Here is a 25174-nt window from a genome sequence, read left to right on the forward strand (position 1 = left end):
GAGCGGTGTGGAGGCACAATGCTCCCCAAGAAGCCACTAGGGCCACCGTATTCTCCTCACGCCCTCACACAATGTGAGATGCCGTGATTCCACTAGTGGTGCCCTTGAAGGCGGCGACCGAACCTTTACAAACAAGGTTGGGGAAATCTCCACAACTTAATTGGAGGCTCCCAACAACACCACGAAGCTTCACCACAATGGAATGCGGCTCCGAGGTGACCTCAACCGTCTAGGGTGATCAAACACTCAAGAGTAACTAGATCCGCAAGGGGTTAGTGGGGGGAATCAAATTTCTCTTAGTGGAGGTGTAGATCGGGGCCTTCTCAACCAATCCCTAGAAAATCAACATGTTTGATTGGCTAGGGAGCACTACAAGAAATATGTCAACTTGTGACCCTCACTATTGGCCGTTGAAAGGTCATAGTTTTTTATTTGCGACCTTTTTGTGACCAAAAACAAAAGGTCAAAAGCTGGCAGTCGTAAACTAAAATTAGCGACCTTCTCTGTGAGAAGGTCGTAGACGTTTACGACCAAAACAGAAGGTCGTTGAACCCATGACCTTTTGTTTTGGTCACTGGCTGTCTGACCAGGCCACGTCGGATCCGACGTGGCAAAATTGCGACCAATTGAAAGGTCACTGATAAGATTCAGCCCGGTCCGATTAGGTGTTTTACATGGGCCGAGCCCATTAATTCAGCCTTTCTATATTTTTTTGTCAATTTTTGGTCGACTTCATGGGCTAAGCCCAACAATTCAGCCTTCTTATTTCATGGGTCGTGGCCTTTTTGTACCAACAGTTTTAGTTTTCTGTTTTTATATAATGGGTCCAGTAGTCAAACAGGTCCCACTTGTCAGGTTCTGATAAGTGGGTCCCAGCTATTAGGCCTAGATTCTTCACATTTCGATTTAACAGTAAGAAAATAACCAATAGTTAAATTGGCAAGCAAAAAACACACATGATACTTCAAATAACAATAGCCAGATTCAGTACAAGTTCTACAAATGACAAGTACTACAAGTTGTTACATATACAGTACTTTACAAGTTCTACAAGTTAGACGTAATACAAGCTTAGTTGATACAAGCTCTACAAGTATGGGAATCACTGGTCTACAAGTGTTTTCTTCTTCTACATGTAGCTCCTTCAATAGTCAGGACTGGGCATTCCACGGACGCCCTGTTACCTGAATCAGCTGATAAGAATTAGAAAAACTGGAGCCAATATATTATGAACATTCCATTCAAAAAAGGAGTAAAGAACATTCTTTGTTTCATCATGTTACAAAGGAGCAACACAAACCACAACTTTACTCCACACACACACACACATGAATATTAAGTTCAGTTCCAGTAACTATATCATGGTTTAACAGAGCATGTAATGAATGACAGTTCAATTTCACAGCCGGCCTCAACATCATCAAACCACCATGCTTATGATCATAATCTAAGCATATCATCAAACAAAACCTACACAGATAAAGATCACAGCACATCAAGCCACAGGCGCACCAGCGGTGGCATGAGATTCAACGCAACAGCGATGGGGCTACCACAACAGCATCAAAAACCTACACAGCAACCGACTGTTTACTGATAATGAAAACCAGCGGCCTACTCACACACTTTGCGCCTTGACTAACTGTCAAAGCATCTTCAGATTTGTTAACCAGTTTGCCAATAAATTCAGTTGATTACATGTCTGAATACTTCAAACCACTGATTTTGTACCAAATTCAAAGAACACACATAAGCCAAAAAAGCTACATTCAGGGGCTTAATGCTACATCCACAACAGTCTGACTTCTCAAATGGCAGATTCACCTTCCGAACCATGTAGGAGAAAAACATAGACCATGGAATCAACAGGTAATCGTACCTTGAGCAGCAGAGCAGGCGCCTCAGACGATCACGAGAGCACGATCCCGCCGCATTGCCTTGCTGCTGGCCTCGTCGGGCGCTTCACCATTGGCCAGAGGAGGAGCAGCCAGAGAGTCCAAGACTGTAAATGCCAAAGAGAGCAGCGAGTAAAATGAACTGGATTTTTCTGCCGCTAAATGAATGCTATATACCTATGCTGCTTCTAAATGGTGCTTGTGCATAACTGAATTTTGCTGCTGGCACTGAACGTTGACAGACAACTATTGCACTAAACTTTGCTGCTACAAGTATGTGATTTTCAAATGAGCTTATGTAAAACCACAGCTTGCGCATGTCCAACTGGAAAGGACACGGCAGATACAGCTATGTGAGCCTGCCTGATAGGTAGGTCAGGCAACTTGATTCAGTGAACTGGGGACGATCTAAGACGGACAATAAGAATGGAAATCAAACATTGAAACCCACGTTGATCTGAAACTTTGGGATTCAAGCAAGAAGTCGCAAACATGCAACCAAAATGCTCCTGTCAACATTATTATTCAAGGTAACAGGCCATCAGGAACACTACTCAATGATTTGTATGTGGCATAGACATGATCCAGTTATCATGATACAATGACCATCCTGTAAAATGAAAGGCATGTGCTGCTCATTACAATTATTTTAAGCTTAGTGTTCCTTTCCTCTCTTTGATTTATGCAAGCGGAGATGTAGCAGGCATGGAGGCAAGGAGCCATCACATATGCATGTATGTATGAAGCAGAACATGAAAAGAGCAACATCTAATTAACTTGATTGCCTTGCAGATGACACACAAGATGAAGAGCACTTGGACAGAAGCTACTATACTTGAACAGCAATAATATTCTTACTGACACACAAGTTGACAGAATGTACTCAATATATTCTAATAAAAAGGATTGGGAGCAGAGGGAGAGGGAGGTGGAGATGGACGTGCTATCTGCTGCTGTGGTGGTGCCTCTTGGTGGTCGTTCTTGAGCTCCTCCTCCGGATGCTGCTCACTAACCTGCAGGACAAACAAGACCATGGGTGAGCTGCAGCACAGGCACATACAAGAAGTGAAGGTAAGGAGAAGAACCTAGAAGAAGAGAGGTGCTCTGTCCTCCTCCTCCTCCGTGCCTATGTCGAACAAACTCCATTCGTCGCTTGTGAGCACCATGCGCCTTGGTTGTCCATGAAGCCCTTGTCCTCTGCTGCACAGATGAAGCCCAAAGCATCAGTGCAGCTACACTGGCACATAGTACAGACATGGTATCACAGACATTCTCTAATTGACTAGCACCCAAATATATATATATACATGCACCAGTTGAGAAAAATCATGACTTGGACAGTGTATTAAAGAAAAATCAGTGTTCTGTGCACACCAAATCATTCAAAAAACTAACTACACTACTACAGTTCTGAACAGCGATCGGTGCATCAACAAAATATGGAACAACAAGCACTGCATGACAACTAAAGTATATATATAGCACTCAACAATGAACAGTCATCACAGAGAACAAGATACCAAGAGATGAATGATGGCACTCAAATTATAATCTCACATAGGAAAAGATTAGCATGGCTGCAACTACGGCAAGACACCCAGCATGCATGTGCCTTACAAGTGGCAGCAGCTTTACTGACAAGTATGAAATTTATACCTAGCTGCAAGCATTGCTCCTCCCTGCCCAATGGAATTAACTTTTAAATAGATAGCAGTGTTTATTTATTTTCACATGATTGTGGAGATATAAATTTAGGAAAATGATAGAATTACATGTGAAAGCTAACAACTTATCCATTGCAGCAATGCTTAAGATCCTGAATTTAGGATACGGTGCATGACATATTATCAAAGTTTTGAATAGCATGCTGTCTCGACACTATAGCAGCACTATACTAATTGGAGCGGCGCCACCAGGAGGATGCCGATCGCCCATGAGAGGGCGCTACAGTCCAGGGGCGACATGTGGGAGCTAGAGATGTCAATGGAGTACCTGGCCAGCCTCTAGTACCTGGCCATAGTTCACAAACTTGGTGTGAGCATTTTGATGACATTAACATGCAGTACAAGCAAAGATGGCATGACTGAACCTTGCATAGTAAAAACTTGCAAGTAAATAAGAACAACAGTGCTGAGAAGATAAAATAGTGCATTATCTTGGAGTGTCACCAGCAGCAAGATAGCACTACTCTTCTAGTACTCTAGCAAGAAAAATAAAGTATATAATACACAGGCAAGACAGACTTGGTGCTAATAGAATACAGGAGCAGGGAGTAGCACAGTAATTAACAAAGAGAGCAGAGCAGAGCGAAAGGATCTGCTCCGCTTTGGTGCTTTTGTAACAGTAATTACCATAGGATGAACACTACTCTGCTCTGCTTTGGAGTGCCACAACACACACGGCAATGGACTACTACTATCCTTGATGTTCAGTGACCTCACTGCTACAAATTAACTTGATGTTCTACTACTGGACCATTCAAGCTCATGGCCGGGATCGACCAAAATCAGAACATAATAAACATAGAAAACATATGTGGAAATGAGTTTCTATTCAAAACATCAAATATTCCTAAATGAACAGATTCTAGAATGAACATTCTAGAGCGCAGATTCTAGAATGAAACACAAGATAGTGTGGCAGACTATTGAGGTGTTGGGTAATTCTTCAGTGGGCTAACAAAATCATCATGTTCCAGTCAGTGGCGATTTCAGAAATAAACAAATAAAGTACAACCACGCTGCTCTGACATATGGAGAGAACTACACACAAGGGGGTTAATACCGTGCTCAGTAGCTGAAATCCGAGATGAACTAATCATTTTCCATTTGCGACTAACAGATCGACAGCGGCATGAAACCACGTGGGGACAACAAGTCGCAGGAGTTGAGGGGAGTTGGCGAACCTGTAGGCGGCGTCTTTCGCGGAGTAGCAGCCATCCAGGTCGATGGAGCAGAGGAGCGCCGACGTTTGTCGCCGGCTTCCTCGAGCCGCTGCGCTCGTCCCGGACCGACGACTGCAGGGTGCGGCGCGCTGCTCCCGTATCCTACAGGAGGAGCCTCCCAGGTCGCGGATCTGGCGGCCCTCATCTCTGGCAGGCGCTGGATCCATCGGCGAGGCTGCGACCATCGATCCAGAGGGAGGAAAGAGTGCACCATGGATCCAGATCGGAGTGGGCAAGGTTGCGGCCATCACGGTCTGGAAGCGCCGCCTCGCACTGCCTGACTTGGGGCCAGGGTGAGGGGAGGGCGCGGTGGTGTGCGGCGGCGGCATGGGTCGTCAACGGTGAGGGTGGACCGGCGGCTGCGGGAGTGGATCCCATCTCACTGAACCGAGAAAGAGCAACGACTGGGACGGATGGCCGGGGATGGGGCCGGAGGAGGGATAAGGGAGTGGTGTAGGGGACGGGGAGGAGGTGGCGGCGGGGAGGTTGGCGACGAGGAGTGGTGCAGGGGACGGGGAGGAGATGGCGGCGGCGGCGAGGAGATGGGGACGAGGGAGGAGGGGTGCGATGGGGGATCTGAGCTAGGGTTTGGGCTACGGGTGGGGATCTTTTTCTTTTCTTTTTTCTGTAGATAGATGGATGGATGGACGTGGGGTGGAGAGATGGATGGATGGATGGGCGCCAATCCGTGGGAAGAGTTCTCATTGGTTCGAAAAATCAGTGATTTAAAATAGTCTTCAAGTATTAAAAATAGAGGAATTTTGTGAAGCAGCTATCAAAAATATTTTGAAAAAGGGCACCACACAAATTTTCACTAGACTTAGACCACATTTTATGGATAAGGACCAATTTGTATGCATTTCTGATCTTTCTAGCTATTTTAAATCATTTTCCGAGTGGCAAAAATGGGTTTTTTTGTGAAGAACCTACCAAATATTTGTTGCAAAATTAGACCAAATCAATTTTCTAAAATACTAGGCCATATTTAATGCACAACTGAAAAAATGGTGGGGTGTAAAAAGTTTTGATCCACCTCTCGTGAAAAAGACAAATTTCCACCGATTCAGCTGGAAGCGGGTCAAATTTGAACTGTAGCTGCCTTGTAGTTTGCTCTTTATTTTTTTCCAAAAATCATTTCTAGGTACATAAGTATCTATTTAATCAGAGAAACACCAAAAAAATTCCAAGATTCAACAACTAGCTAGGAACGGTCATTCCCGCCGTTTTGACCGCATTTTGAAACGGGCTTAAAAAATTAAAAGAAAATCAAAAAAATGGGAAACCTTCGCATTGTGTCATTATATGTGGTCAAGTTCCCAGGAAAAATAATAAACTTGTAATATGGCAATTATTTTAAAAAAGTGTTCTCAGAAACGAGCTATCACGTGTGGAGATCAATGGCTTTCAAGCCAAATGATCAATCTTATGGCCACATTGATGGCATAGTTTGTTCAAATGATCTCATATTGTGCACAAGAGTGCATATTGGAATGGCAAACAATCTTGCCTAAGGAAGTTTTCATTTTCTTTGGACGAAAAAACCATTTTCCATTTTTTGAGTGCCCAAAAGGAGGGTTTTTTGTGAAGAACCTACCAAAAAATTGTTGCAAAATTGGACCAAATCATTTTTCTAAAATACTAAGCCATATTTAATTCACAATTGACCAAATGGTTGGGTGTAAAAAGTTTTGATCCACCTCTCGTGAAAAAGACAAATTTTCGCCGATTCAGTTGGAAGCGGGTCAAATTTGAAATGTAGCTGCCTTGTAGTTTGCTCTTTATTTTTTTCCAAAAATCATTTCTAGGTACAAAAGTATCTATTTAATCAAAATACATGGTTTGGTGGCGATACGTTGAGGTTTTGGCGGTGGCCGAGGGCCCCAACTCTAGAGCGCGTAAACTCGCATGCCCGCCGTGTGGTCACCGCGTGACCGTGGCGTTGCCATGTGTTCTGGGCGGCCTAGGCATGTCTAGTGGGTTGGGCACTCCCCAGGTAGGTGCTAGGAAGAAAATTACAACATAAGATTCTCACAAGGAGACCGATCGATGCTCAAACATGAATTAGCAGCCAAGTGTTTGATTAGCGGTACGGGAAATGTACATGGCTAATGGGCGTGAGTTTTGGCTGAGGATGATCAGTTACTAAGAAGACCGTCTTCGCAAATTTTCAGCTCAAAAGGAGGAGCCTGGGTGGTACTTGCTTTGCAAAGTACCACACTGGACATAAATACGAATGTTGAAGCTGGGCTCAAAATAATGAATGGATTGAGCTGGCATTTGGTGGAGGATGGTTATTTGGGCATAGGAAAGCACTGTAGAAAATGGATACTATTTGGACATGCCAAAGTGGTACTTCCTTCACAAAGTGTTGTTCTGAACAGAATAGGGAAATGAATATTGTTGAATTATTTTTGAACTAGGCAAGGAAGGGTTTTTACATATTTGACAAAGATATGACCCAAAGAATTTATGAGATTTTTTCGGAATGACAGAAATATAGGTTGCTTCACAACCTGGGGCAAAAATTACCACATGGACATGACACATAGGCAAAACTGATGAGGTGGCGCCTAGTCATACCAACCCACCACGATTTTCAAGGTTATGACCATCTATGCTAGTCATGATCAGCTAGAAATAAGGTAGCAGACCAGTGCTATCTGCTTTATGACCATTTCGGGTAAGGAAATTACGACCTTTCTGACCAAAATGGTCGTTATAGTTTAGGGTTTGGAGCCCCCCGAACAGCTTTTGACCAATTGGTCTGAAATGGTCATAGATCTATGACCAATTCTTCCAGGGTCACTGAAAGAAGGTCACTAGTTGACATATTTCTTGTAGTGGAGAGAGATCAGGCGAAAATGAGCTTGGGGGCAACAATGGAGTTTGTGGAGGAAGGGGTGAGTCTTCTTGGGGAAGAAGACCCCTTTACATAGTGGGGAGAGAATCCAACCCTTATGTAGCTCACAGCCCGCACACAAGCGGTACTACCGCTCTGGGAGCGGTAGTCACCAGGAGTAAAGGCAATGGCACAGGGCCATGGGCCAGCAGTGCCGCCGGAGCGGTACTACCGCACCCCCCAGCGGTACTACCGCTGGGGTTGCCCTACCATAGTGAGCGAGTAGGCAGATTGGGCAGTGGTAGAACGGCTAGAGCGGTACTACCGCCCATGACAGGCGGTACTTGTAGCCGAAACTACCGTTCCTACTCCCGCTAGTGAGAAGCGGAATCGAAGTGAAAAACAGGACACCGTGCGATAGTGGCAGCGATGGTAGGGCAGTACTACCGCCTACAAGCGGTACTACCACGCCTACTTCCGCACGCTTTGCTGGGAACCCGACACGAAAAATCGGGCCCGAGCAGAGAGCGGCAGTGCAGCGGTACTACCAAAAATGAAACGCAGGAAAGAAAACCATCTTCACTCTGAAACTCCGAGGGGCTCAAATCGTCTGGTGTCAAATGTTTGCTTATCTGAAATGCTCAATGCACATGATTAGTCTGTAACCACATTGTCATCAATCACCAAAACCAATTAGGGAGAAATATGCCCTAACAATCTCCCCCTTTTTGGTGGATTGATGACAACATGGGATTTGCACTAAAGATATAGCAATGAGGCGTGCAAACCCACAGATCTACAAAATATAGACGGGCTCCCCCTAGATGTGTGCACTACTTTAGATATGCTTTGGAATGCAAAGTGCCCACATTTAGGATCCACACTCCCCCTATGTTTTATAGACCAAGCATACTGGCAAAACATAATAATTGAGGAGCAGGCAAGTAATAGCATGTGAGCATAAGGATAAGGGCATAACATAGGATATATCTCACACAATAATAAAGTACTCGACATAATAGATAAGGCAAGGGTAGCGCATATGTCTCACACCATATGGTCTCGAACACACAGGACAAACACAAACCAAAGCAAACGAAAAAGTTCTAGCGAGGAAAGCAACAACAAATAAGAGAAACACACACACTCGACTCACGACACACTGCAAATCCCTAAACTCTCTCCCCCTTTGGCATCGAGACACCAAAAGGGCAGAGAGTACACCTAAGAACAAAGGTGGTAGCAACACTCCAAGTCATCACCAATCGTGCTCCTCCTCCTCAGACTCCTCTGCAGCAAGTGTAGGGGCCCCAGTGCCCTCCTCAGAATCGGTCCACGGGCAGTGCACTTTGACCCAAGAGTCCTCATCAGTGATCTTTTCCTCAGAGCCATCTGAAACGGTGAGGCTGCTACCTCTTGAGCATGCGTTGGTTTTCCCTTGAAGAGTAAAGGGTGATGCAGCGAAGTAGCATAAGTATTTCCCTCAGTTTTTGAGAACCAAGGTATCAATCCAGTAGGAGACAACGCTCAAGTCACCTAGTACTTGCACAAACAATCAAGAACCTTGCAACCAACGCGATAAAGGGGTTGTCAATCCCTTCACGGTCACTCGCAAAAGTGAGATCTAATAGAGATAATAAATATTTTTGGTATTTTTGTTGTATAGATTGGAAAGTAAAGATTGCAAAAGAAAAGAACAGCGACAAAACTTGGTAAATTGACGGGAAACTAATATGATGTAAAATAGACCCGGGGGCCATAGGTTTCAGTAGTGGCTTCTCTCAAGATAGCATGTATTACGGTGGGTGAACAAATTATTGCCGAGCAATTGGTAGAAAAGTGCATAGTTATGAGAATATCTAGGCAATGATCATGAATATAGGCATCACGTCCATGTCAAGTAGATCGAAACGATTCTGCATCTACTACTATTACTCCACACATCGACCGCTATCCAGCATGCATCTAGAGTATTAAGTTCATAAGAACAGAGTAACGCATTAAGCAAGATGACATGATGTAGAGGGATAAACTCAAGCAATATGATGTAAACCCCATCTTTTTATCCTCGATGGCAACAATACAATATGTGCCTTGCTTCCCCTACTGTCACCGGGAAAGGACACCGCAAGATTGAACCCAAAGCTAAGCACTTCTCCCATTGCAAGAAAGATCAATCTAGTAGGCCAAACTAAACCGATAATTCGAAGAGACTTGCAAAGATATCAAATCATGCATATAAGAATTCAGAGAAGAACCAAATAATATTCATAGATAATCTTGATCACAAACCCACAATTCATCGGATCTCGGCAAACACACCGCAAAAGAGTATTACATCGAATAGATCTCCAAGAACATCGAGGAGAACTTTGTATTGAGAATCAAAGAGAGAGAAGAAGCCATCTAGCTAATAACTATGGACCCGAAGGTCTGTGGTAAACTACTCATGCTTCATCAGAGAGGCTATGGTGTTGATGTAGAAGCCCTCCATGATCGATTCCCCCTTCGGCAGATCGCCGGAAAAGGCCCCAAGATGGGATCTCACGGGTACAGAAGGTTGCGGCGGTGGAAAAGTGGTTTCGTGGCTCTCCATGATGTTTTTAGGGTATAAGAGTATATATAGGCGAAAGAAGTACGTCAGTGGAGCTATAAGGGGCCCACGAGGGTGGGGGCGCGCCCTCCTGCCTCGTGGCCGCCTCGTTGCGTCTCCGACTTCATCTCCAAGTCTTCTGGTTTGCTTTCGGTCCAAGAAAGATCATCGTGAAGGTTTCATTCCGTTTGATATTCCTTTCCTGTGAAACACTAAAATAGGCAAAAAAACAGAAATTGGCACTGGGCCTCCGGTTAATAGGTTAGTCCCAAAAATAATATAAAAGAGCATATTAAAGCCCATTAATCATCCAAAACAGATAATATAATAGCATGGAACAATAAAAAATTATAGATACGTTGGAGACGTATCAGAGGCCAACCTGCCTCATGATGGCCTTGTCACGACAACGGGCCTTCTTTGCATCCATGCGAGCCTTGTACTGTCCCTTGGTCTAGAGGCAAAACTGCTTCTTCATCTTCTGCTTGAGCTTCTTAGCCCAAGATGGCTCCTCTGATGGTGTGTCATAGTCCTGCTCATCATCATCATCATCAGACCCAACAGTATCACGCTCTGGCGGAGCAGGAGCAGCCGTCCCCCACTTCTCCTTCTGCCTCAGTTGAACAACATCATGAGACACTAGGTCTTCAGTGATAAGCTCCTCATCCGGAAAGGAAGACACCCATGTCTCCTCAATGAGCTACATCAAGTACGGACCATAGATGACGCACTTGTGCTCCATGACTACAGAGCGAAGTTCTGACCACATAACATGAGAAACATCCAACACCTCCTGAGTGCCCTGCTGCTTCTGGCAGAAGAGAAGTAGGTCCACAAGAAAGGAGTGCACCATATCCTGATTGCCAACGCGAGGGAACCGAGTGTTCCTGAAGATCCGATGCATGATATCAAGAAAGGGCCATAGCTCATAGGAGACATGCCCAGTTTTAGAAACCTTCATGGTAGAGAATGGCCACAGAGCAGCCTTGTGAGTAGCAGAAACCTACCAGTGAGGGTGAAACCCAATTGGGTTTTGGCCCCCTGGTCATCATAAGACAAACTCTCCATGAAGCTCTTCCATGTAGCTGACAGACGGCGGCCATTGGTCATCCAAGTGAGAGTCCTGTCCTCATCATGCTCAAAGTGCACTGTGGCATAGAACTGGGCCACAAGCTCTGCATTAAAGTCCTTGTTGAATGAGATGATCCTCTTGATATCAAGTTCTTCGCATCTCTGCAAAGCGGATCCAAATCAAGCCAAGTCCTTCTCCATGTGAGTGAGATCAACTGACTTGACTTTCACATACAGATTCTTCTTCCCCTTCAACACATCATGAAAGATGGACTACTGAAACTTGTTCCAAAACATACGATTGACAAACGAAGGATCCTGAGGCTCCCGGTACGGATTGCGCTTACACGCCAAACAGAACTCCTGGGCAGGCATCTGATGAGCACCCTTGGGCCCCTTGTTCTTGGTAGCAGTCACTTTGACTCTCTGTCTTGGCTGCTCACTGGATCCACTCACAGGAACGGAGCCACTCTCTGGCATGATGCCACCCACTAGCACATCGGCAGAACGGTAGCGCTTGGAGCCACCGGTACGAGCGGGATTCTTGCGACGAGCCAGATGCCCAGAGCTACAACCACTTGAAACACACACACACACACAAGAATGAAGGAAAGCAGGAGTAAAACATTTGCATAAGCGAAAGACAAGAGGAACCAAAAGGTATCGAAGTGTGAACGAGGAGTAGTTCAAGTTGGCAGCTCTGGGCGGTAGTACCGCGCACCCGGAGCGGTAGTACCGCCTACACGCAGTAGTACCGTTCGGGGGCAGGCGGTAGTACCGCTCGTGGTGAGAGTCAGCGGGCTGACCACATCCGCCATGAAATCCGGAAGTACCAGAGATGCCAAATTCAAATATTCACCGCTCAAACATCCATTCACCTATTCTAGCAGTCTTCTACGTCCTACTCATGCCCCGATTTGGCCAAAATTCGAAGAATGCAATGGGTATTGCCCTAAAACCTAGATCCAAAAACTAGAACCAAAGAGGAGAAGAACGGGGGCCATACCGGCATCCATGGCAAGAGGAGAGGGTGGGGATCGATCCCACCGGACGGAATCACGAAAGACGGCTCGGAAGCGGTGGCCCGGCGCTGCCTGTTCGTTGCCTGAGAGAGAGAAAGAGATGGGAGAGGAGGCGAGAGCGAATGGGTATGGGGGAGACAAAACTCCCCCTGCCCCGACTCATAACCCTCACTCCCACTCACTAAGCGATAGTACCGCTCGGGGAGCGGTAGTACCGCCCCGGTACTAACCCACGGCAGGAGGCCGGGTAGTAGCGCTCAGGCGGTAGTAACAGGGAGTAAGGCGGTAGTACCGCTCGGGCTCCGCAGTAGTATCGCACAGGCGACAACAGGCAGGAGCAAAGATGGAGAAAGGAAGGCTTATGCAAAAACGAAGACCAAGGAAAGGCTCGGGAGCGACATGACACGGAACAACAGCAAAAAGAAGAGACATCCCAAGCGCAAAGGCAAGAGAAAAGAGAAGCAAACAAGAAGTGTCTCAAAACACACATAAAGTCCTCACGACTAGATACAACAAATAGTCAACTCCAGGAGAAACCTCTCAAGGAGAGGGCGGTGGCTGAAGCCACTTATGTTTGAGTCAATTGGTATGGCACCGCGAAGATTTTAACCTTGGTCCCATGACCAAAACACACCTTTGAAGCACAAGTACCATCAAGAATGGCTAATGGGAAAGACTTGATCGATTTATGCATAATGGGGGAGGGAGAGTTCATTGAAAGAACAACACTCCCCCTATGTCCATGCCTACATCAAGAACAAGATAGAATGATGAGTGCGGTGGGGTCTGCCTAGATTCAAGCCACATTGCTCGAATCAATGATATTTAGCTCATGCCTTAACTTGCGAAATCTTGCTTCATCTAGAGGCTTGGTGAAAATATCCGCTAGTTGCTCTTGAGTGTTGATGTAGACGATCTCAATATCTCCACGCTTGATGTTGTCCCGAATGAAATGATGACGAATCTCAATGTGCTTCGTCTTGCTATGTTGCACCGGATTGTATGAAATCTTGATAACACTTTCATTGTCACATAGAAGAGGCACTTTGTCACAAGTGACACCGTAATCCTTTAAAGTTTGCCTCATCCATAACAATTGTGCACAACAACTCGCGGCGGCTACATACTCGGCCTCCGTGGACGAGAGAGACACACATTTTTTCTTCTTCGAAGACCAACTCACCAAAGAGCGACCAAGGAATTGGCACCCTCCGGAAGTTGACTTCCTCTCCACACAGTCTCCCGCCCAATCCGAGTATGAATAACCCATGAGATTGAAGCTTGCTCCTTTGGGGTACCATAAGCCAATGTTTGGGGTATGATCCAAATATCGAAAGATTCGCTTGACCGCCACAAAGTGGATTTCCTTATGCGCGGCTTAAAACCGTGCACAAATTCCCACACTCAACATGATATCTAGTCTAGATGCACAAAGGTGAAGCAAGGATCCAAGCTTGAAGTGATATACCTTTTGATCCACCGCTTTACCATTGGGATCACTGTCAAACTTGCATTTGGTGGGCATGGGAAACTTGAACGGCCTTACATTATCTAGCTTGAATCTCTTGAGCATGTCTTGCGTATACTTGGCTTGGTTGATGAACGTTCCTTCTCTCCTTTGCTTGACTTCGAACCCAAGAAAGAACTTCAACTCTCCCATCATAGACATCTCTAACTTCTCGGTCATTAGTGCGGCAAACTCATCATTGAAAGATTTGTTAGGAGAACCAAATATAATATCATCAACATATAGTTGGCATATGAACAAATCCCCTTTTATCCTCTTAGTAAAAAGAGTGGGATCAATTTTCCCAATTTCAAACCCACGATCTTGCAACAACTCGGTAAGGTGCTCATACCACGCACGTGGGGCTTGTTTAAGGCCATAGAGCGCCTTCTTGAGTTTGTATACATGATTGGGGAGCTTGGGATCCTCGAATCCCGGGGGTTGTTTGACATATACCAACTCATTCAAAGGAACATTAAGAAAAGCACTCTTCACATCCATTTGTTGCAACTTAAAATCATGATGAGATGCATATGCAAGCAACATGTGAATAGATTCAAGACGAGCAACGGGGGCGAAGGTTTCACCGTAGTCGATACCCTCGACTTGGAAGTAGCCTTGTGCCACGAATCTTGCCTTGTTTCGTACCACCACACCTCGCATCTTGCTTGTTCTTGAAGATCCATTTGGTCCCAATGGCATTGTGTTCCTCCGTTGGCCTTGCCACTAATTCCCAAACTTGGTTGCGCTCAAAGTTGTTAAGTTCATCATGCATGGCTTCAAGCCAATCCTCGTCATCGAGCGCCTCATGTACCTTTTGGGGTTCAACACACGATACAAACGCGTGATGCTCACAAAAGTTTGACAATTGTTTACGAGTAGTTACCCCTTTTCTCAAGCTTCCAAGCACGTTCCCCATGAGATGTTGTTGACGCTTGAGCTTGGAAGCCACCTTAGCGGCATAGCGCTCCAAAAGTTCCTCAATAGGCATTTGAGGATCATCATCTTGATCATCTTGAGCACCATCTTGAGCTTGCTCTTGATCATGAGCTTGCACTTGATCTTGAACTTGCTCGGAGTCATGAACTTGGTCTTGGGCATCATTTGGCGCATCATCATCTCCATGAGGTTGATCTTGCCCTTGATCTTATTCATTTGGTTGAGGGCCTTCACTTTGTTCTTCGGAAGCGTGTGGGTCTAGTGTTGGTGATGGCTCCACTAGAGTAGAGCTTTGTCCTTCTCCTTCGGTCACAAGGGGTTCCTCAATGGGGAGTATTTGACCAATCCCCATGCTTCTTATGGATTGAGGAGGAATTTCATCATCTACATCACAAATACCACGTTTCTCCACTTGGGAGCCATTATTTTCATCAAACTCCACATTACACGTTTCCTCAATGAGTCCGGTGGACTTGTTGAGGACACGGTAAGCATGAGAGTTTGTAGCATAACCAAAAAATATGCCCTCTTGAGCTCTAGGTTCAAATTTAGACAAACAAACACCTTTCTTGAGAATGAAACACTTACAACCAAACACCCAGAAGTACTTGAGGTTGGGCTTGTTACCGATAAGTATCTCATATGGAGTCTTGTTCAAGCATTTGCAGAGGTAGAGCCGATTGGATGCATGACATGCAGTGTTGATGGCTTCGGCCCAAAAGTTGTACGGAGATTTGAACTCCGGCCTCCATCATGGTCCTTGCCGCGTCCATCAACGTCCGGTTCTTCCTCTCCGCCACACCATTTTGTTGAGGGGTGTAGGGTGCGGCATATTGGTGCTTGATCCCCTCGTCACTAAGAAACTCATCCGAGGTGTAGTTCTTGAACTCGGTGCCGTTGTCACTTCTAATCATCAATATCTTTGCTTCATGTTGACGTTGAGCTTCATTAGCAAAGTCGATGATGGTTTGTTGGGTCTCACTCTTCCTCTTGAAGAAGTATACCCATGTATATCTTGAGTAGTCATCCACAATCACCAAGCAATACTTTCTTCCACCAAGACTATCAAAGGATGGAGGACCAAAGAGATCCATGTGAAGGAGCTCCAAGGGCCTCTTCGAGTAGATGATAGTCGTGGGTCGGTGAGCCGTCTCATGTAACTTTCCTTCAATACAAGCACTGCAAGCACGATCTTTGCCAAAAATCACATTTGATAGTCCACGGACATGATACCCTTTGAGGAGACTTTGCAAAGATCTCATATTGACATGGGCTAGTCGGTGATGTCAAAGCCATTCCACATCAACTTTATCCATTAGGCAAGTCGCGGTCTTAGTGGGTTGCTCCAAAAAGTTCACCACATAGAGACCGTTCTTGACATGCCCAACAAAGACTACTTTAAGAATCTTGCTCCACAAAAGGGCGATAGTATCAAGATCAAAGAATGTTGCAAAGCCCATAAGTGCAAGTTGATGAACGGAAAGTAAATTGTATGTGAGGGACTCAACAAGTATGACCTTCTCAATAGATAAATCTTGAGAGATGACCACCTTGCCAAGTCCCAATACCTTAGATGTTGAAGCATCACCAAATTGGACATGGGTGGGCATAGATGGAATTGGATGCACGTCCACCACCAAGTCCTTGATCCCGGTCATAGGATTTGTTGCTCCACTATCGAGCAACCATGGCATCCCACTGGAAGCAAACTCCCACAAGAGATCAATGCTTGGATTTAGATACCCATTTTTGAATGGGTCCTTTGAGGTTAGCAACAAGGGTCTTAGGAACCCAAATAGACCATTCAATGTGCTCATAAGAAGAACCAACAAATTTTGCATAAACATGCCCATCACTAGCATGGCATAAAACATAAGAGGGATTAAAGTCGCCGCCTTTGTTGGTGGAGACGATTTTGCCCTCCTTGGCATTACCACCTACTTCCTTGTTCCTCTTCTTCTCATGAGTACCCTCACCCTTCTTGACAAAGGCTTCCTTGAGTGGGAGAGGTTGCTTGGTCTTGTTCCTCTTCTTATTCTTTGACTTGGGTACAAACCCAAGTCCTTCCTTTCCCACGACTTCCTTTTTATACTCAAAAGGTCATTTAGGTTCTTCTCGCCTTGTATGCATGTCACAAGGCCCTTCTCAAGTTGCTCTTTCAACTTGGCATTCTCCTCCACAAGATGCACATGCTCACAACAAGGGTTAGTACCATGGGCATTATCAATTAGAACAAAAGGAGGACACATGGATATCTCCTTGGTTAGCTTCACTTGGAGTTGATCATGAGACTCCTTGAGAGGGGCATGAACACCCTTCAAGACCTTGTGAGCCTTGTCAAGTGTGTCAAAATCTTCCTTGAGTCTATCATGGCCAACCCCAAGTGCAACTTTCTTAGATTTAAGCACACGAGTGAGAACAAGAGCATGATCAAGATCTTTTTACAATTTAGCATGATCAACGTTGTGTGACTCCTCAAGAGTCAAACAAAGACCTCGCTCTTCCTCAAGAGCAATGGAAAGATCCGCAATCTCATCGGCATATACTCACGATTATGCCCTTCCAAATTGGAGATAGTATCCTCATGAGACTCAATGATGTCATTGGCCTCACCAAGTTGTTCCAAGAGAGCAACAAAGTGCTTCTTGGGTTCACCTTTGAGCTTACTCAAGAATTTGGTAAACTCATTCTCATCAACATTCACTACCTCACTATCATCAACTCAATCTAACAAGGAAGGAGTAGGAGTGATGGTTGTTTTGATGTTTTAGGTTACCTTGTTGATACCTTTGGCCATGAGTCACTTGGCAATGAGATTCTCGTTAGGGGCACCGAAGAGAGACACCTTGGAAGGGGAAGAGGTGGAAATGGCCACGGTTGTCGTTGCCATTCCATCACCACTTGTATCTTCGTCATCATCATTGGAGGTGTACTCTTCATGTGCCACCAAGCCATTTGGAGGCATCTTCTTGGTGTAGTTCTTCTTGTTTGGGAAGGACTTGGCTTTGTATTTGCAAACGAGTTTGCCACCGTTGTCTTCCCTCTTCTCATAAGGACAATCCACCACAAAGTGACTCACGTTGCCGCAATTGTAGCACGTCCTCACTCATTGCTTGTTCTTTGCACCACTTGACTTGTTCTTAGTGAAGTTGGGCCTTGAGTTCCTCTTGTTGCCCCAAAATTGCCTTGACTCAAGAGCCATGTGCTCATGGTAAGCGTATTTGGTGTCTTCGGGGAAAATCTCCTCTTCTTCCTCCTCTTCTCTTCCGGTATGGCCTTGGCCTTCAAGGCAAGAGTGGGTGAGCTTTTCTTTTACTGGACATGAGCTAGAGCATTGTCGGCGGTCTTGTTCATGATGTTCATGGCAATAAACTCATCCAACACTTCACTTGAGATTAAGGTGTGGAAATCCGGCCTTTGACGAATCACGGAGGACATGGCCTTGTTGAATGGCATGATGGCCTTGAGAAACTTGCGCTTGATCCAATTGTCATCTGTATCCTTGCTCCCATGGTCTTTAAGAGCCAGTGCAAGAGTTGTCATCCTCTGGTAGAGATCGCGAGGGTCCTCATCTTCTAGCATCACAAACTCATTGGCCTCATCAAGGACCACTACAAAGTTGGACCATTGTATGCTTGAGCTCCCCTTGTACAAGGATATGATGTGCTCCCAACAGTCCTTTGCACGGGTGAATTAGGGACGCAAGTGTGATAGATCTTCGGGAGGTACGAAAAACGCAATTAGCAAAATCACCATTTAGAAGCTTAGGAGGAGGACCAAGGTGGTTAATATGAGGTGTAGGTACCAGTCCTCCATAGACCGCGGGAGGGGGAATCGAGGAAAAGGTTCCCATCCCATTCTTGTTGTGAGGGGAAGAAGTTTGAGTACCTTTAGCCGCTTCCTTGCCAGAATTGTCCTCCGACTCCGATGCAGTGGGATCAACCACAAGCAAAGGATCGGGAGTAGCTTTCAACCCCTCAAGCAATTCTTTAAGCATGGACTTGACTTTGGTCGTCATAGATGTCTTAAGTGAAGCCATAGCTTCATTTAAGTCGTCTCGTGTGATCGAAGTCAACTACACTGCCTCGAGCACCTCCTCCCCGGTGTCAACCATACTCTTCGGGTGGTGAAACCCTTAGTAAAGAGACGAGGCTCTGATACCAATTGAAAGGATCGATAAGGTTGACTAGAGGGGGGTGAATAAGCAACTACCAATTTTTATTTTTTCTTAATATATTAGGGTTTGCAACGAATAGGTTGTGTAGATATGCGACTAGGTGAGCAACCTATATGATGCAAGCAACATAAGCAACACAAGCAAGCTAGAGATAATACATAAGTAAAGCTTGCACAAAGTAAAGGTAAGAAATAACCACAAGTGGAGCCGATGGAGACGAGGATGTGTTATCAAATTTCTTTCCCTTTGAGGGGAAGTACGTCTCCGTTGGAGCGGTCTGTGGAGGCACAATGCTCTCCAAGAAGCCACTAGGGCCACCGTATTCTCCTCACGCCCTCACACAATGCGAGATGTCGTGATTCTACTAGTGGTGCCCTTGAAGGCGGCGACCGAACCTTTACAAACAAGGTTGGGGCAATCTCCATAACTTAATTGGAGACTTCCAACACCACCACGAAGCTTCACCACAATGGAATGTGGCTCCGAGGTGACCTCAACCGTCTAAGGTGCTCAAACACCCAAGAGTAACAAGATCCGCAAGGTATTAGTGGGGGAATCGAATTTCTCTTGATGGAAGTGTAGATCGAGGACTTCTCAACCAATCCCTAGAAAATCAACAAGTTTAATTGGCTAGGGAGAGAGATCGGGCGAAAATGAGCTTGGGGGGCAACAATTGAGTTTGGGGAGGAAGAGGTGAGTCTTCTTGGGGAAGAAGACCCCCTTTATATAGTGGGAAGAGAATCCAACCGTTATGTAGCTCACAACCCGCACAGAAGCGGTACTACCGCTCCGGGAGCGGTAGTTACCAGGAGTAAAGGCAATGGCACAGGGCCAGGGGCCAGCAGTGCCGCCGGAGCGGTACTACCACACCCCCCAGCGGTACTACCGCTGGAGTTGCCCTACCACAATGAGTAGGCAGATTGGGCAATGGTAGAATGGCTAGAGTGGTACTACCACCCATGACAGGCGGTACTACCGCTTTTAGCCGGAACTACCGTCCTACTGCAGCTAGTGAGAAGCGGAGTCAACGTGAAAAGCAGGACACCGTGTGGTAGTGGAAGCGGTGGTAGGGCGGTACTACTGCCTACAGGCGGTACTACCGTGCCTACTGCCGCTCCTATTTCCGCACGCTCTGCTGGGATCCCGACACGAAAAATCGAGGCCCGAGCAGAGAGAGGCAGTGCCAGCGGTACTGGCGCCCACAAGTGGTACTATCGCTGCCACCCACGGTACTACCGCCAGCAGCTTTGAAAGATCGTGGATGTCGCCTAGAGGGGGGTGAATAGGCGCTTTAAAATAATTACGGGTTCGGCTTGAACAAATGCGGAATAAACCTAGCGGTTAATTTGACAAGCACAAAACCTACAACAACTAGGCTCACCTATGTGCACCAACAACTTATGCTAAGCAAGATAAACAACTAAGTGATAGCAAGATATATGACAAGAAACAATATGGCTATCACAAAGTAAAGTGCATAAGTAAAGGGTTCGGGTAAAAGATAACCGAGGCACGCGGAGACGACGATGTATCCCGAAATTCACACCCTTGCGGATGCTAATCTCCGTTTGGAGCGGTGTGGAGGCACAATGCTCCCCAAGAAGCCACTAGGGCCACCGTAATCTCCTCACGCCCTCGCACAATGCAAGATGCCGTGATTCCACTAAGGGACCCTTGAGGGCGGTCACCGAACCCGTACAAATGGCAACCCTTGGGGGCGGTCACCGAACCCGTACACTTTGGCAACCCTTGGGGGCGGTCACCGGTACCCGTCAAATTGCTCGGGGCGATCTCCACAACCTAATTGGAGACCCCGACGCTTGCCCGGAGCTTTACACCACAATGATTGAGCTCCGAACACCACCAACCGTCTAGGGCGCCCAAGCACCCAAGAGGAACAAGCTCAAGGGTACCAAGCACCCAAGAGTAATAAGCTTCTCAACTTGTAACTTCCACGTATCACCGTGGAGAACTCAAACCGATGCACCAAATGCAATGGCAAGGGCACATGAAGTGCCCAAGTCCTTCTCTCTCAAATCCCACCGAAGCAACTAATGCTAGGGAGGAAAAAGAGAGGAAGACCAAGAAGGAGAACACCAAGAACTCCAAGATCTAGATCCAAGGGGTTCCCCTCACAAAGAGGAGAAAGTGATTGGTGGAAATGTGGATCTAGATCTCCTCTCTCATTTCCCTCAAAAACTAGCAAGAATCCATGGAGGGATTGAGAGTTAGCAAGCTCGAAGAAGGTCAACAATGGGGGAAGAACACGAGCTCAAAGGATAAAGTAGAATGGGGAAGAAGACCCCCTTATATAGTGGGGGGAACAATCCAACCGTTACCCCCACTTCAGCCCCGCAGAGAGCGGTACTACCGCTTGGCGCTTGGCCAGCGGTACTACCGCTTGCCCCTATAAGCGGTACTACCGCTCCCACTCGCGGTACTGCCGCTGGGCCCAGAGCGGTACTACCGCGGTGTCAGGGCGGTACTACCGCAAACGAGCGGTACTACGGCCCCCACTGCCGCGGCTAGTACCGTAGAACCCGACACGAAAAAGACCCCTCGAATCGAGGCAGTACTAGCACGAGACCGCAGCGGTACTACGGCTGGGGGCTCCCAGCGGTACTGCCGCTCAGGAGCGGTACTACCGCTCTAGATCGGTACTACCGCTTGTAGCACCCAAGCGGTACTACCGCTCCGGCCCGCGGTACTACCGCTAGGAAACCAAAACTGCCATAACTTCTGCATATGAGCTCCGAATTGAGCAAACTCAAGCTTGTTGGATAGAGGAAGACGAGTAGCATCAAAACAGCGGAGTGAAACCTCCAACAGAGAAGAACCGGCATAACCTCCAACATCGAAAACATCATAGAAGATGCGAGTGAACTCCGTTTTCGATGAACTCGAGCTTGTCATCAAGATGACCATAAGCTCCAAAACTCACAAAGAGAAGAACCAAACAAGAACCAATAAAGATGATGCAAGGATGCAATGGTTTGAGCTCTCTATGAACGATATGATCAAGCTACTCATCGAGAGCCCCCCTTGATAGTACGGCAATCGATCCTATAACCCGGTCTCCCACCTACCATCATGAGACCGGTAAAATAGAAAACCTATCAAGAGCAAACCTTTGCCTTGCACATGGTCCACTTGAGCTAGATGATGACGATCTTGACTCCCTCAAGTTGGATCACCCTTCTTGGTTGTGTTGGCTCGATGAAGACTAGTTGATTGCTCCCCCATGCTCCACTATGGGTGAGCCACTCTTCCGCACATCTTCACAAGTCCATTGTCACCACAATGGACGGCAAGCTTCAAGCATTTGATCTCTTCATGATGCTTCACTTGAACTTGCACACCGCAACATCTTCACAAGTCCATTGTCACCACAATGGACGGCAAGCTTCAAGCATTTGATCTCTTCATGATGCTTCACTTGAACTTGCACACCGCAACCTAACCCCACAAAGAACTCTCACGAAGATCATGGGTTAGTACACAAAGCGTAATTGACAATGCTCACCACACCATGGGATCGCTTGATCCCTCTCGGTACATCTTCTACGTTTTGTGAGTTGATCAAGTTGATTCACTCTTGACTTAGTCTTGATCAACCATGTATCTTTTCAACTCTCTTCATTTGGATGATGTCTTGAAGATATACATGAATGATCACACAATCTTCTTCTCCAAGACATGCTTGCAATAAGCTCAACTCTCACATGACCAATCTTTGGATAATTCCTTAATAACACCTTGGTCACCACATAAACTCCTTGAAACCAACACATGAACTTCAAGAAATGCCTATGGACAAATCCTATCACTCAAGGCAACCATTAGTCCATAGAGATTGTCATCAATTACCAAAACCAAACATGGGGGCACCGCATGTTCTTTCAAGCTTTCCACGGCTCCATCTACAGAACAAAGGGACGAATCCATTGGCACGGAAATTAGATGGGGTGCAAATATGAGTGTGTACGTGATGATTCCACCCAAACCTTTCCGAAGCGGATCCCCTTTTGATAGTACAGTTTTCCCTACGACTCAAGTCCACCGGAAATGAAACGCAAGAAAGAAAACCGTCTTCACTCTGTACTCCGAGGGGCTCAAATCGTCTGGTGCCAAATGTTTGCTTATCTGAAATGCTCATGCACACGATTTGTATGCAACCACATTGTCATCAATCACCAAAACCATTTAGGGAGAAATATGCCCTAACAATCTCCCCTTTTTGGTGGATTGATGACAACATGGGATTTGCACTAAAGATATAGAAATGAGGCGTGCAAACCCACGGATCTACAAAATATAGACGAGCTCCCCCTAGATGTGTGCACTACTTTAGATATGCTTTGGAATGCAAAGTGCACACATTTAGGATCCACACTCCCCCTATATTTTATAGACCAAGCATACTGGCAAAACATAATAATTGAGGAGCAGGCAAGTAACAGCATGCGAGCATAAGGATACGGGCATAACATAGGATATATCTCACACAATAATAAAGTACTCGACATAATAGATAAGGCAAGGGTAGCACATATGTCTCACACCATATGGTCTCGAACACACATGACAAACACAAACCAAACCAAACGAAAGAGTTCAAGCGAGGAAAGCAACGGAAAATAAGAGAAACACACACACTCGACTCACGACACACTCACAGGACAAACACAAACCAAAGCAAATGAAAGAGTTCGAGCGAGGAAAGCAACGGCAAATAAGAGAAACACACACACTCGACTCACGACACACTTCAAATCCCTAAACTCTCCCCCTTTGGCATCGAGACACCAAAAGGGCAGAGAGTACACCTAAGAACAAAGGTGGTAGCAACACTCCAAGTCATCACCAATCGTGCTCCTCCTCTTCAGACTCCTCTACAGCAGGTGTAGGGCCCCAAGTGCCCTCATCAGAATCGGTCCACACGCAGTGCACTCTGACCCAAGACTCCTCATTAGTGATCTTTTCCTCGGAGCCATCTGAAACGGTGAGGCCAACCTGCCTCATGATGGCCTTGTCACAACAACGGGCCTTCTTTGCATCCACGTGAGCCTTGTACTGTCCCTTGGCCTGGAGGCAAAACAACTTCTTCATCTTTTGCTTGAGCTTCTTAGCCCAAGATGGCTCCTCTGACGGTGGCTCATAGTCCTGCTCATCATCATCATCATCATCAGACCCAACAGTGTCACGCTCTGGCGGAGCAGGAGTAGCCACCCCCACTTCTCCTTCTGCCTCAGCTGAACAATATCATGATACACTAGGTCTTCAGTGATAAGCTCCTCATCCGGAAACGAAGGCACCCATGTCTCCTCAATGAGCTGCATCAAGTGTGAACCATAGATGATGCACTTGTGCTCCATGACTGCAGAGCGAAGTTCCGACCACATAACATGAGAAGCATCCAACACCTACTGCGTGCCCTGCTGCTTCTAGCAGAAGAAGAGTAGGTCCACAAGAAAGGAGTGCACCATATCCTGGTTGCCAACGCGATGGAACAGAGTGTTCTTGAAGATCCGATGCATGATATCAAGAAAGGGCCATAGCTCATAGGAGACATGCCCAATTTCAGAAACCTTCCTGGTAGAGAATGGACACAGAGCCTCCTTGTGAGTAGCAGCAACCTCCCGGTGAGTGCGAAACCCAATTGGGTTCTGGGCCCCCTGATCATCATAAGACAAACTCTACATGAAGCTCTTCCATGTAGCAGACAGACGCCAACCATAGGTACTTCCGTGAACTCCTTCAAAACCACTTAGTCTGCATAGATTGGTCTAGCAGTAAAGGATTCACCCTAGTTGACCATCGTTTGGATCGCAACCTCTCTTTTTCTTCTCGTAGTTTGGGTCGCAACCAGGCTATTCGAGTTGACGACAATGCGATTGCAGCCCAATTGAATGGTCAGCTGCAATCTGCAATCCCTTGTTCAGTGCTAAGTCCTAAACTAACAAACCTATTAGTCAAGATTAGGGTAGTAGCTTCATTGAATGACGCATTGACGATGTTGAGCTTCACTATCACGAGCCCCAAATTGATCGTGCGCACACGTTCAGCGCCAAGCCATACGGGATACGGCGCGACCCAATTGTGAACCGTGCGCGTTAGGCATGCACATAATTAAATCAGTGAAAATGGATGAAACTAATTCTTTACTGAAATTTCAACACAAAATGAC

At 46.2% G+C, this 25174-nt stretch overlaps 1 long non-coding RNA gene across 1 annotated transcript; it reads right to left on the minus strand.

Annotated features, from left to right (window-relative positions):
• Positions 1-981: 981 nt before the first annotated feature.
• LOC109746211 (uncharacterized) lies at positions 982-1983 on the minus strand. Its single transcript, XR_002228731.4, has 2 exons — positions 1880-1983; positions 982-1177 (listed from the first exon to the last, which is right to left on the minus strand). It is a non-coding gene; the product is annotated as an uncharacterized lncRNA (long non-coding RNA).
• Between the last annotated feature and the right edge of the window lie 23191 nt (positions 1984-25174).

This window comes from Aegilops tauschii, chromosome 1 (assembly GCF_002575655.3).
Source record: "Aegilops tauschii subsp. strangulata cultivar AL8/78 chromosome 1, Aet v6.0, whole genome shotgun sequence".
In the NCBI taxonomy this organism is placed as follows: domain Eukaryota; kingdom Viridiplantae; phylum Streptophyta; class Magnoliopsida; order Poales; family Poaceae; genus Aegilops; species Aegilops tauschii.